The sequence below is a fragment of the Echinops telfairi genome, unplaced genomic scaffold (assembly GCF_000313985.2).
Source record: "Echinops telfairi isolate 266 unplaced genomic scaffold, ASM31398v2 ScPeMD7_7;HRSCAF=31, whole genome shotgun sequence".
Lineage (NCBI taxonomy): Eukaryota > Metazoa > Chordata > Mammalia > Afrosoricida > Tenrecidae > Echinops > Echinops telfairi.
In genome coordinates, this window is record NW_022103904.1 from 3727938 (window position 1) to 3740832 (window position 12895).

Below are 12895 nucleotides of genomic sequence, written 5' to 3' on the forward strand. Positions count from 1 at the left end.
TTGTATCAAGCACATTTGTAAATATGTTTCCATCATCATTTTCAAAACATTTTCTTTCTACTTGAGTCCTTGGTATCATGTCCTCTTTTTTCCTTCCTCCCTTATCCTCCATTTGATAAATTATAAATTATTATTATTTTATATCTTACACTGACCATTATCTCCCTTCCTGCATGTTTCAGTTGTTCATCACCCTTGCAGTAGAGGATTATTTCCCCTTTCTCCCTCTTCTCCACCACCTTTCTTCTACCCTCATGGTATTACTAATGCCTTCACAGTTCCTGGGTGGTTTATGTGTCCTGGATTCCATGTGTCGATACTGCTTATCTCTACCAGTGTACATGTTCCAGTTTAGCCAGATTTGTAAGGTAGCACTAGGGTCATGGTAGTGGGTGTGGGGGTGGGGGGAAAGCATAATGAACTAAAGGAATGTTGTGTGTTTTGCTGGTGCTATACTGCATTCAGACTCAATTGTCCTTTCCTTCTGAACCCTCTGTTAGGGGAGGTCCAATTGTCTACATATAAGCTTTGGGTCTTCACCCCAACCCCACTCATTTGAATCAGTATAATTGTTTGGGTCTTCTGATGTTCTCAGCATATCTTAAACTGAAAGAATTCTAGAAAAAAATCAAGACTTTAGTTGCAATATTGAAAGATTCTATGAGCTAAACATTGAATGATTTGGGAATATAGAAAGAATGCATAGAGTCATTGCACCAAAAAGAACTAGCTAACATTCCACCATTTCAGAAGATAGCATATGAGCCATCCTTAATATTGCTGAAGGAACAAGTTCAAACTGAACTGCAAGTATCAGCCAAAAAGAGATCCAGAAATGGATGGAATATTCATTGAAATGTTTCAGCAAAATTATAAAGCAATAGAAGCACTCACTCATCCACACCAGAAATTTTGGAATACAGTTTCTTGGCCAACTGACTGGTAGAGATATTGTACCATTCCAAAGAAAGATGAGTCAACAGAGTGCAAAAATTATAGAACAATGTCATTGATATCACGTGAATGTAATATTTTTCTGATGATCATTCAACAACAGTAGTATATTAGCAGGGAGCTGCCAGAGATTTAGGCCAGATTCACAAGAGGAGGTGAAACAAGTGCTATCATTGCAGATGTCAGATGGGTCGTGGCTGAAAGCTGAGAATCTTACCAGAAAGATGTTTACTTGTGTTTTCTTGACAATGCCAAGGCATTTAGCTGTGTAGATCATAACACACTATGGATGGAGAACACTTGACTGTACTCATGCAAAACTTGTACAAGGAGAAAGGGGCAGTTATGTGAACACAAGGGAATATTGCATGACATTAAATCAGGAATGGGATGTGTCAGGGTTATATTCTCTCACCATTCTTATTCAGTTTGTATGCTGAGCTAATAACCTGGAAGCTGGGGAAAAATGTGAAGAAGAATGTGGTATCTGAATTGGAGGCAGGCTTATTAACAACCTGTGAAATATGCACATGACAAAACCTCTCCTACTGAAAGTGAAGAGGTCTTAAAACACTTGCTGATGAAGATCAAGGAGTGCATTCTTCGATGTGGATTACAACTACATGTAAAAAAGACCAAATTCCTCACAACTGGACCAATAGGTAAAATAATGATAAACAGAGAAAGAATTGAAGTGGTTGGGCTTGTCTTCCTTGGATTTATCATCAATGTTCATGGAATTAGTGGTTCAGAGATCAAGACATGTTACATTAAGTAAATCTGCTGTGAAAACCAGTCATGTTAATTTGAGGACTAGGGTGTGCCTCACCCAAGCCATGGTATTTTCAATTGCCTCAGAGGCAATTGGAAGTCAACATGGAAGACCAAAGAAGAATGGAGGCATTTGAGTCGTGGTACTGGGGAAGTCGTGATACTAGAGAAGAGTATTTAAGTTACCATGAACTGGCAATAGGACACACTGATCTGTCTTGGATGAAGTAAGGCCAAAGCACTCCTTAGAGGCAGGGATTACAAGACTTCATCCTAAGTACCTTGGATGTGTCAGGAGCGAGCAGTCTCTGGAGAGGAACGTGATGTTTGATAAAGTATGGGGGCGGTGAAAAGAAGGAGGGGCACAAAGAGATGACTGGCACTGTGACTGCAACAATGGGCTACAGCACAGGACAGTTGTGAGAATGGCACAAGATGAGTCCAGACCAACTTGATGGCTTATAACAACAACTATCAGAAAGATTGTACAATTTGTGAGGACCTCAGGGAAGATCCTGTACTTTACAATGTAAAATACAATGCCCCTTTGGATCAGACCTCTCTTGACCACTTGGAATTCGTTACTCTCTATACAACTGCCATCCACGTCTGAGAAGTAAGTCCTGAGTTACCTCTGGGTGGCAACCAGGTTTCCTTTTTCATAAATCTTATATAAAAACTCCCTAGCAAATACTATTATCAAAACGAAGAGGGGACTTGTAGCTATAAATGAAGAAGAAAGTTCTGGTGTCTCGTTTCTCTGAACGCATGGCTTTACTGATAATGGACATGACTGGAAGTGCTAGGTCTCATTTTCTGGCTCATATGTCCCTAAATTTTGTTACTTTGGAACATATTATTTCCACCTTTCCTCATTCCAAACTTCTAATGTCCGTGTAAGCACTTGAATGTCCTTCTACTCTCTGCTTTCAATTGGGCCAGACTAGAAAGGTCCACGGATTGCCCAAAGAATCAATAAATCTGTCTTGGACAAAGTGCAGCCAGCATGCTCCTTAGAAGTAATGATGAAGAGACTTTGTCTCACATACTTTAGACATGTTATCAATAGCAACCAATCCCTTGAAAATGATATTAAGCTTAGTAAAGTGGAAGGGCAGCTAAAAAGAGGAAGACCCTTGGCCAGATAGATGGATACCGCAGCTCCAACAATGAACTCAAGTAGGAACGATTTTGATGATGGTACAGGACCAGGCCGGGTTTCATTCTGTTGTACTGGGTTTTGTCCTGTGCTTTGTTGGCTATTCATTGAAACAGACTTGATGGCACCTAAGTATAACATCAAAAACCACAGGAAAGGTCAATCTCTGTGATAACTTTGGATAATAATGGGGCTGACTTTTCTGTCCCCAAATGCGTTATTATCCTTGTGATTTTGTTTCAAAAACTTGGCTAATTGAAATTGTGTTCCATTTTCTAAACTTGGAATATATTCCAAAATGTTTTAAATACTTCCAGAAGATCCAAAATGTTCAGTCGCTAAGGCGATTTCCCATGAAATATCCATGATATGCTCTTAATTTCTCACCCAAGATAAATTCTATACCATTTAAATGTTCTTTTTAATACTCACTTTTTTATGGATCTTCTTTACAAAAGCCACTCTCTCAATTCTGCTTATATCATTTTAGTGTGTTTTTCAATTTCCAAGTATGTATATTATGGAATCTCCGTTTCCCATCTACAGAAAGCACCTTCATTGAATGTCCTGGTATTTGTCTGAGTCAAAGTAACTTGTGTTAACACAGAATGAGAAAAGACAGAAATGCAGGAGTGATTCAAAGTCCTTCTAGTTACATGACTCTTTAAAATACAGCCTTAATTTTGATTAGGAATATTCTAATAGGAAAATTATTTTCCTTTGAAACATCCATAAGTATAAGAATCATTAACACAGAATGTGTTTTGTTTGCCTTCAAGCACAAGTATGAATTCCATCCCATGGCCTAGACTTTGCTGTATACTTGCTTCAGTGAGAGAGATGTTCACTTTTTGATATCCCAATTTGTAATTCATGTACTTTCCATTAAACAAAAATGAATGTATTTCCAATAACCATTTTATATTTAATGTCAGGAAAAGTAATGTAACCCTGGCAATTAAAGAATGGGTTATAACTATCCTATAATTTTGGAATAATTTGTGGTGAATGCAGCATGCTCAGTGTTTAAGTAATCTGAGTATATGTGTGTGTGCTATGCTGTGGTTGTGGTTATATCATCCCCAATAGCATATAGTTTAACACACATCATTCCTTCCATAATTTCATATTCTAAAAAATCAGAATAATTGTTTCGCAAACTACATGTTCTTCTTAATGAAACATGACAGGTATTATAATTTTTACTGTGGCTCAATAAAGAAAAGCATCAAACCAAACAAACAACACAAAGTGTTTCCAAAAAGTTCATGGTCAATGTGTATTATTAAAAAAAATCATGAATTTAAAATGTTTTACACCAAAATAAACGTGTACTATCTTGTTAATACTTATCTAAATAAGATCTAGTTTGCAGCACTAAATGGATAGAGTGTGAGTTTGGAAAGACAATGTCTCCAGCTATAAGAAGAGATGGAAAAAAAATCAAGTCTTGAATTGCAACTTAAGGGATAGATGGGCAAAATATTAAATGACATAGAAAACATCATTTGAAATGAAAAGAATAAAGAGTCACTTTACCAAAAAGAACTTATCAACATTCAATCATTTCAAAAGGTTATAGATGATCAAGAACAGATCACATTAAAGAAAGTAGTCCAAGTTTCACTGACGGCATTATCAAAAAACAAGACTTCCAGAATTGACGGCATTCAAATTGAAGTGGTTCAACAAACTGTAATATCATTAATATCACATGCAAGTACAATTTTGCTGATGATCATTCAGCAATGACTGCAACAGTATGTCAGCAGAGAGATGCCAGAAATTCACACTTAATCTAGAAGAGAATGGGTCTGAGGGAGGGATATGATTGCTGACAACAAATGGATCATGGTTGAAAACAGAGAATGCCAGAAGGATTTATACATAAGGTCATTATGAGTTAAAACCAACTAGGTGGTGCCGAACTACGGGAACATATGATTCTGAAAATGCTCTATTCCATCTTGTTATTCTCAACTGCTTTACTTCCAAAATCAGTCAGAAGTGCTCTGTATTTCCTAGATAGAAGGAGAGGGAAATAAGTTAAGTAATGCATATAGTTCAGATACTACAAGAATGATTATGTCTTCTATTTGCAGTGTTTGCTCACAGAACGTGGATGAGTAAAATGTCCCCAGGTTTCTGTCGCATATGATCATTATAATATCCAAACTAATTGCCATCAAGTCAATGCTAATTCATTGTGGCCCCCTGCGGGTTTCTGAGATTGTAACTGGTTATGGGAGTAGAAAGACCAGTCTTTTTCCCCAGGAGCTGCTGGTGGTTTTGAACTGCTGACCATGTGTATTGCACCCCAATGTGTAACCACAACACCACCAGGTTTCCCATGGCCAACCACTTCTGTTTTTACAAAAAACAACAAGTTTTCCTGCACATTTTCCATTTAGATGATCCATAGGCCATTAGAAGAATGGTCAGCAACATATTTACTTAATGAAATCAGAACACAAATGGGTTATTAAATGTCCTCAAAGCCAAAAATACAGTAAACTACTGTAATGGAAAGAATTGGACTAATACATAATGGAAAACGAACTAACTAGAGAGTTAAGCCATTTGAAAAGGAGGTCTGAAAATTCAGGGCTAAACATCTGGAGAAATCATAAGTTCCAATTAAAGCAAGATTTCCATTGGAATTCATTGTCAGCAAGGCACAATCTGAATGGGCTTGAAATGAAGGAATACTGGAATGTTATCATTTTGTCTGAAGACAAAGTATTTTAGCAGGAGTTTTTTTTTATATGGAGTTTACTTAGGAATATAAGACCAAAGATTTAGCAGTGTTTGTCTAGCTGTGTCTTTGGGAGAAAAATAACGGAATCTGGCAGACATACAAAGAATGTTGGCGACAATGATGAGATTAGAGTAATACATTATTACTTCAACCAAGATCCAGAAATATCCAAATTTTATTTCACTCTACTTGACAAATATCATAGAGGAACAAGTTCAGAAGATAGAGCCAAGCAAATCATCACCACGCAGACCTCTGGTGAATTAGACCAGACGAAATAGAGGACATAGGGGTCGACACATCCACAGGCCAAATCAGGCTCAATCACTGCATCTTTTCATTTTACCACAAGTACATCTTGACACTCTCAGGTCAGCAGGTGGGCACCCATAAGGCACAAAAGAAAAGGAGGAAGAAAATCTTTGCCATGGTGCCTCGCATTGCTTTCCCCAGGCTTGGTGGTCAGCGCAGAAGTCAATCTGAAGGAAGAGAAAATTTTTTTAAAAAAATCAAGATTTGACCAGGCTTTTGTGTCAGAGGGGATAAAGACCAGACTCTCTATTCCCAGTTACAGTCTCAGAAACCAACAAGGGCAGTTCCACCTATCCTATAGTGTCACTATGAGTCAGCATCCACTCGATAGCCATTAGTGATGAGTGAGTGAGTGAGTGAGTGAGTGAGTGAGTGAGTGAGTGAGTGAGTGAGTTAAAGAGAATGCAATAATTTTTTTGGTCTGGAAGAATTATCCATCAAGACTTGCTGAATTTCCTGCTGATTAGAACTTATGCTTTAAAAACAATATGTTATCATTAGTAAGTGCCCTAAAAGGCAGAGTTTACATAGTCTATTCAGTGGGATGGTTAAATGTACCACATTAAAATAATGCCTTATTATTCTGGTTTATATCTTACCTAAATGTGTACCAGTCTCTAACGGAGGCTGTCATATGGAAAGGCTGAGGGTGGGCTTGACAAACTTACCTTACCTGGGTTTGTCTTATTATCACTGTGTGACCTTGGTTAAGTAATTTAAACTCTCCATGACACTATCTCTTCTCCACTTCCTTCTTGAAAGGGTTTTTTGTTAGAACTAAATGAAATAACATTTACAAATTATGTAACACAGACTTCGTGAGTACCAGACCCTCAAAATGTTAGATGCTTCCTACCTTTGGTTTCTTTTCTATGATCCTCTGACAAATCTTTCATGGACCAACAAAATTAAATTTCATGACTATAAAACTGCTAAGAGTTAGACCTGGGTCATGGTAACCTACAGAGAGGATGTTCATTATGGGACTCTCCTTGACTTATCAACTTGCTTGCTGTCTGAATGATACCCACACTTCCTTCATTACTGTACATCCATATACAGAAATACGCACCCACTCACAACTACATTCAAGGTACCACCAGGAATTTTTATTTTTATTTATTTTTTTTTTTATTTTTTTACCACCAGGAATTATAAATGCTGAGCTTAAAAAAAATGACAGGAACTTTCTTTTAACAAATATGTCTCAGACAGGCCTTGTCATTTTTCACCCAAGAGATTAGGAATAGAGTTAAAGAAGTAGCATCAACCTCCATCATGGTGTGTTGTCCTTCTTAGCTGTGGTTGAATTGACTCTGACTCATGGTAATTTTATGTTCAATAGAAAAACCCTAGTTCTCTGTCACCCTCACAATTGCTACCATGCTAAAGTCCTTTATTATGGTTCTTATTATGCTGATCTCTCACCAAGAATCCTTGCCCCGTGTTGGCCTTCTACTTTAGAACCTCAATCCTATAGAACACTAATAAGCACGTATTTTTGTCAGTTTATCTACTTAGTGCTTCATTCTGGTCATCTTATTTAGTGTTATCTACAACAATCTTTGAAGCAGATACTGCTAATAGTATTATTCCCATGTCACAGATGAGAAGCCCAAAATGTATATTAAATGTCCTTGACTTGGGAAGATAATAACTTTAGACTATGATTTTACTACTAGATGTCTGCATTATTCATAAAATTCATGTTTATTAAAAATGATAAAACTGGATGAATACATAAAGCCACAGCTCTATAAATCACATTTGAATAACATGATTTGAAAATAAAAATATTTCAGAATCATCGGGAGCAGTGCTTCTGGACTGTTGGGTTATATTGGCATGTTCTCATCTTTCTCTAAACTCCATGGCCAATGTAGTTACACATACACACACACTCACCGCCAATGTTTGTTACATAAACACACAAGAGATACACAGTCACAGTGGCCCTGACAACAAGGAGTATCCAGCTGCAGTTTGCTAACCTTTGGAAGCGTTACCGCTAACTAGCAATCTGGCAGGATAGCTAGGCACTGATTATGACCATTACATCCCTAGGTTTTAAAGAGTAACAAGGGCAAGAAATAAAGTTGGGAAATATTTTCTTTAACTGATACTACTCTGCCAACAAGTCTATTGTCATCAGTCTGAAAAACAGTGGCTGTCTTCCCCACTGTGAGAAAGTGTTTTCTGGGACTGCCTAATCTATCCTTCTTTTCTTATTTCTAACTGGTTCTTAAATAGCACTTCTTTTTCTTCCAAGTAAAATGCATTCCAGAAGTAGCCAAGAATTAACATAATGCCGTTGTTAATGGATATGTGAAATGCCCCAACAAAGACTAATCCCACCTGTTGGACTTTTCAGGCTGTTCCGAATTATCAGAAATTCTTTCAATTCATTAAGCAGTACTGAGAGTTTTCTTTGTGAAAAATATAAGAATAATCTTTATGAAACTATGTGATATCTATATTCTAACAAATACATAAATGCAATACTTGTGATGTGCTCTGGATTGGCAGCTGTCAGGCTGGTCCCCAGAGGAGTAGATCCAGCTTATCGGGGGGTTGTTGGCGTCTCTGCCGATTGGAATTGATTATGCTCCCTGAATTCCGCTTATTTTCTCCCACACTGCGACCTACTGCAGGTAGTAATCTGCTTTTTCTTCTATTCTAAATTATGGCTACCCGCCCCCACCACTCCCCAGGCGGTGAGCTCAGGGCGGCCAACAGCGCGGAGAGCTCCCGCGTGGGGTTCTCCTGTGTGTGGTGGTACTGTCCCTTTAAGGTGGCAGCGGGGAGAAACCGCGTCTCCAGCCGAGCAGTGTGGCTCGCAGAAGCTAGTGCGCTTCAAAGCATTCTCAGTTTGCTTTGTGAGTGGAAATCGCACACAAAAAAAGAGATTCAGGAGAGACCCTAGTACCCTAGTTCTAATTTCTGGACGCCACATCCCCGTTCCCTTCGCCTTACCTCCCAATTTTCTGGTCTGGCAGCAGGAGTTCTGGATGGTGCATCTTATCGGGTCACCATTTTCCCCCAATCTCCCATAAATGCAATAAATATATATGATTATATGTATATATGCTCTCAACTAATGAAAATTTTAAACTAGGTTTTGAATTTAACTACAAAATAATACATAGATGTCTCTCTCTCTCTTTTTTTTCAGGTAAATTTAGAGGTTCAAGTTATCTAATTACAGGCCTAATAAGATTTCCATCACAATTTGACAAAGTAATTTCAAAGGTCACGTGAAAATTAAATTGTTGAGATGAAAAGTAAAGAAAGAACAGTTGAGAATTCTCTCTATGAGCTAGTAAGTAGAGAATGCAGAGTTTAGTAAAAGTCAGACAGATTCCAGAATTCATAGATAATCCATGGGATATATGGGATTGAAACACACATATGAATTTAAAATGTCATATGGTTTATTTGTTAATAAGTATTAGGAAAATTATCCAATTCTTTAGAAACAAAATCTAATAGTAACCTTATTCTGCCCTGCACTGAAATAAAGTATAGCTCATTAAAGACATTAGATGTAAAAACTATATAAAAACACTCCAGGAGCTTGGACTTCTGGGAAGATGGTGACTGAGTAACACATACCAGAGGGACTCCGCAGAGATCAGCCCAGGATAGTTACTCAGAGGGAAATTCTACACTGCTGGGTTGTAGGAGGAGCATCATAAAGATAAGTAGGCACAGATCCACTAGGTTTTGAGCGGCTGGGGGCTTTTGGTTTACCACAGTGGAAGCCAGCTAGGATTTGACCTTAGCCCTGCCACTGTCTCCGCTGGAGCAGGGATAATTTGGAGTCAATGCAGGGGCTTTATCTCAACACAGCCTCAGCTTGACACCACATTTGGGCAGGAATTAAACCCCTCAAGTCCCAAGTTCAGGGCTCAGGGCTCAGCTATATTGTTACTTTTGTTTCCCTCACTTTTGTTTCCCCCCACAGTCTCTGCAGGCTTAGTCTTCTGGGGTGTTTTTCCTTTCCCTTTTTCCTATTCTTCTTTTACTCTTCCCTTTTCTCTCACACCCCACTGCTGACCTCCAGATACTTCCCTTAGCCTAGGACATTCATGCCTACCCTCCACTCACCAGGGAGCACTCCACCCTCTGCGGCATATCCTGAGGCTGGGGAAGCCTGCCCACCCTCCAACAGTGAATACTCCACCCAAATCGTTCTGGGGAAATTCCGACTATGCCCTCTACAGTACTTAACGCTTCAAGGGAAATCCTGCCTGGGAGCTCCTATCTGTCCTCTGTGTTCCCGTGACTGAGGGACCTTCCTACCGCCTGCCATACTGCCTCACACAGCCTAAGGCATCATGGCCAACACTCGACAGACTTCCACACTGCTGTGGGAAACTCTGCCCAACCTCCGTGTGATCTACCTGACCAGGGCAATTCTGCCTACCATTCACAGTGCTCCACAGCAAAGTTGGCAACCCACCAGCCTTCTGTGGCACTCCCATTGCAGTGGGAACCCCTGCACACCCTCTATGAGGCCCCAAGCTGCCGTGGGTCATGCCATCATGGTTTCTGGTGAGATCACCCAGGACAGCACCATCCTCGTGAATCCACAACAACCCAACCAGGGTCCCCTGAGAGGACCATCCAACTTACCCTCCAAATAACAGAATACTGGTTGACTAGGGAAAGAGTGAAGTCACAAGAGGATAACGTGATAAGCCTATCCCATAGTGAAATTAGCTGCAGACAGTCAGTTTGAAGAAGCATTCCTATCAATCTCCCAGAATGAGCTGTTGCTCTTTGAATCCCTGGAAAATGGCAACTGAGTCCTCTAAAAAATGCAACATGAACAGCAATCAGCCCGAACGACCTCAATGAAAAAACAGGGGAAACAAAAGGCAAAAGCAGATGTCCTGAACCTAATGACGTGCATAGAAGAAGCAGACATTGATCTGCCACAGAAAGAAATTTTAATAATGCTGTTTGGAGTCATACAAGGTATGGGGGAAATAATACAGAAAAAGGATGAAATGACAGAGGAGATGAAGTCATTACACCAAAGGGAAATATAAGAGCTTAGAGATGAGATAACAAAAACCAGTAGCAGACTCACAGACTTCACCAATCGACAGGAGGAGGCAGAGAATCGCACCAGTGACCTAGAGGACAGCTAAGCAGACTTTAACGAAGGTGAACAAAAATCTAATATAATCATCAGAGAAAGTGAAGAAAACCTGAGAGCTATGTCTGATGCTATGAATAGGAACAACATCAGAACAATTGGATTACTGGAGGACGATACAACATAGACATCATCTACAACAATAGTGAGAGAATTCATGGAAGAAAACTTCACCAACTTAATGAATGAAGACCAAAAAATAACCCAATCAAAGAATGAGCATAAGACATGAATAGGCAATTTACCAAAGATAGCATCCAAGTGGCCAACAACCATATGAAATGTTTGTGTTCATTACAATCAAAGAAATACAAATTAAAATGACCATGAGATATCACCCCCCCACTAACACTTTCAGCATAAAAATCCCCAGAAAATAATAACACAGGAGAGGATGTGGAGAGATCGGACTGCTCATACCTTGTTGGCGATACTGTAGAACTATTTAAGGAGTATGAGGCTTCCTTAAATAAATGCAAATACAATTATCTTATGATCTTACAATCCTTCTACTGGGTATATACCACAAAGAAATAAAGACTGCAACACTAACAGACATATGCAAACTTATGTTTATTGAAATATTTTCCATAATAACAAAAACACAGACACAACCCAAAACTCCGATTATAGAGGAATGGATATACGAACTCTGGTGCATTCATGCAATGGAATATTATGTAGCAATATAAATACTGATGACTCTCTTTAACACCACATAGAAAAATATATAGACAAAACTAAAGAACATTATGTTAAGTAAAGCTAGTCAATCTTATAAAGATAAATATTTAATGACACTACTATTAGAAGGAAAAGAAAAATGGTTTTCACACCAAAAGCTAAAGACTTCAAGGACTAAGAGGAGGCGGGGGCTGGAAGAAGGGAACGGTTAGAAATTGCAGAGGGAAGGAAGAAGCATGGGGATGGAGAAAGAAGAGAAACACATGTAGGGAGGGTTCAATGGGATGTTATGACTGATTTCATTTGTTGAGCTGGGTTGTGTAACTGTATAGAATATGTAACTGTATAGATATTTAAATGAGACTGAAGGCTCATAGCCTTAAAACCCCTCAAGACAGATTCCTTTACCACTTAGATCTAAAGAATAGTCTGAGTGGCTAAAAAAAAAAAAGGAAAGGAAAACTGACATGACCTTGGGGTCCTTAATGACACAGAAGTTCATTTCAAGTCTATGAAAAAGATGTGTCTCTTGCCCATAGAAACTTTTTAGATTGCAATTTGAGGCTTGGGTTTCTTTCTTCAGTTCTTTCAGCTGCATATGTGCTGAGTGTGCTCTTAGTTTTGTTCCTATCTCCAGGTCTTTGCCCATTTCATTTTGACACTTTATCTTTTCAGGCTACCTTTTGAAAATTTCTGTTCAGCTCTTATACTTTGTCACTTCTTCCATTTGCTTTATCTGTTCTATGTTGAAGAGCAAGTTTTAGAATCTTCCACTTAGAAAGTTTCTTTCTTTTGTATTCTTAGTGTCCCTTTTCACATCTGATGTTCTTCATGCTATCTCCCAGCTCTTCAAGTTTTCTGTCATGTGGTGTTGTTAGTCAAATCTGTTCTTGACCTTTTCTCTACATTCCAGTGCAATATATTCAAGGTCATATTTTGTCTTCCAAAGACTTGTTTCATATTCTCCTCAACTTCAACATTGAGGCAGTTAGTTTATTGTGCCAACCTGGTCGATAAACACATGCGGGGTTACTTGAAGCAGAGAGATAAATGGCTCAGTGAGCCTCGCCTTTCTAGTTTCTCAGGTCTCTTG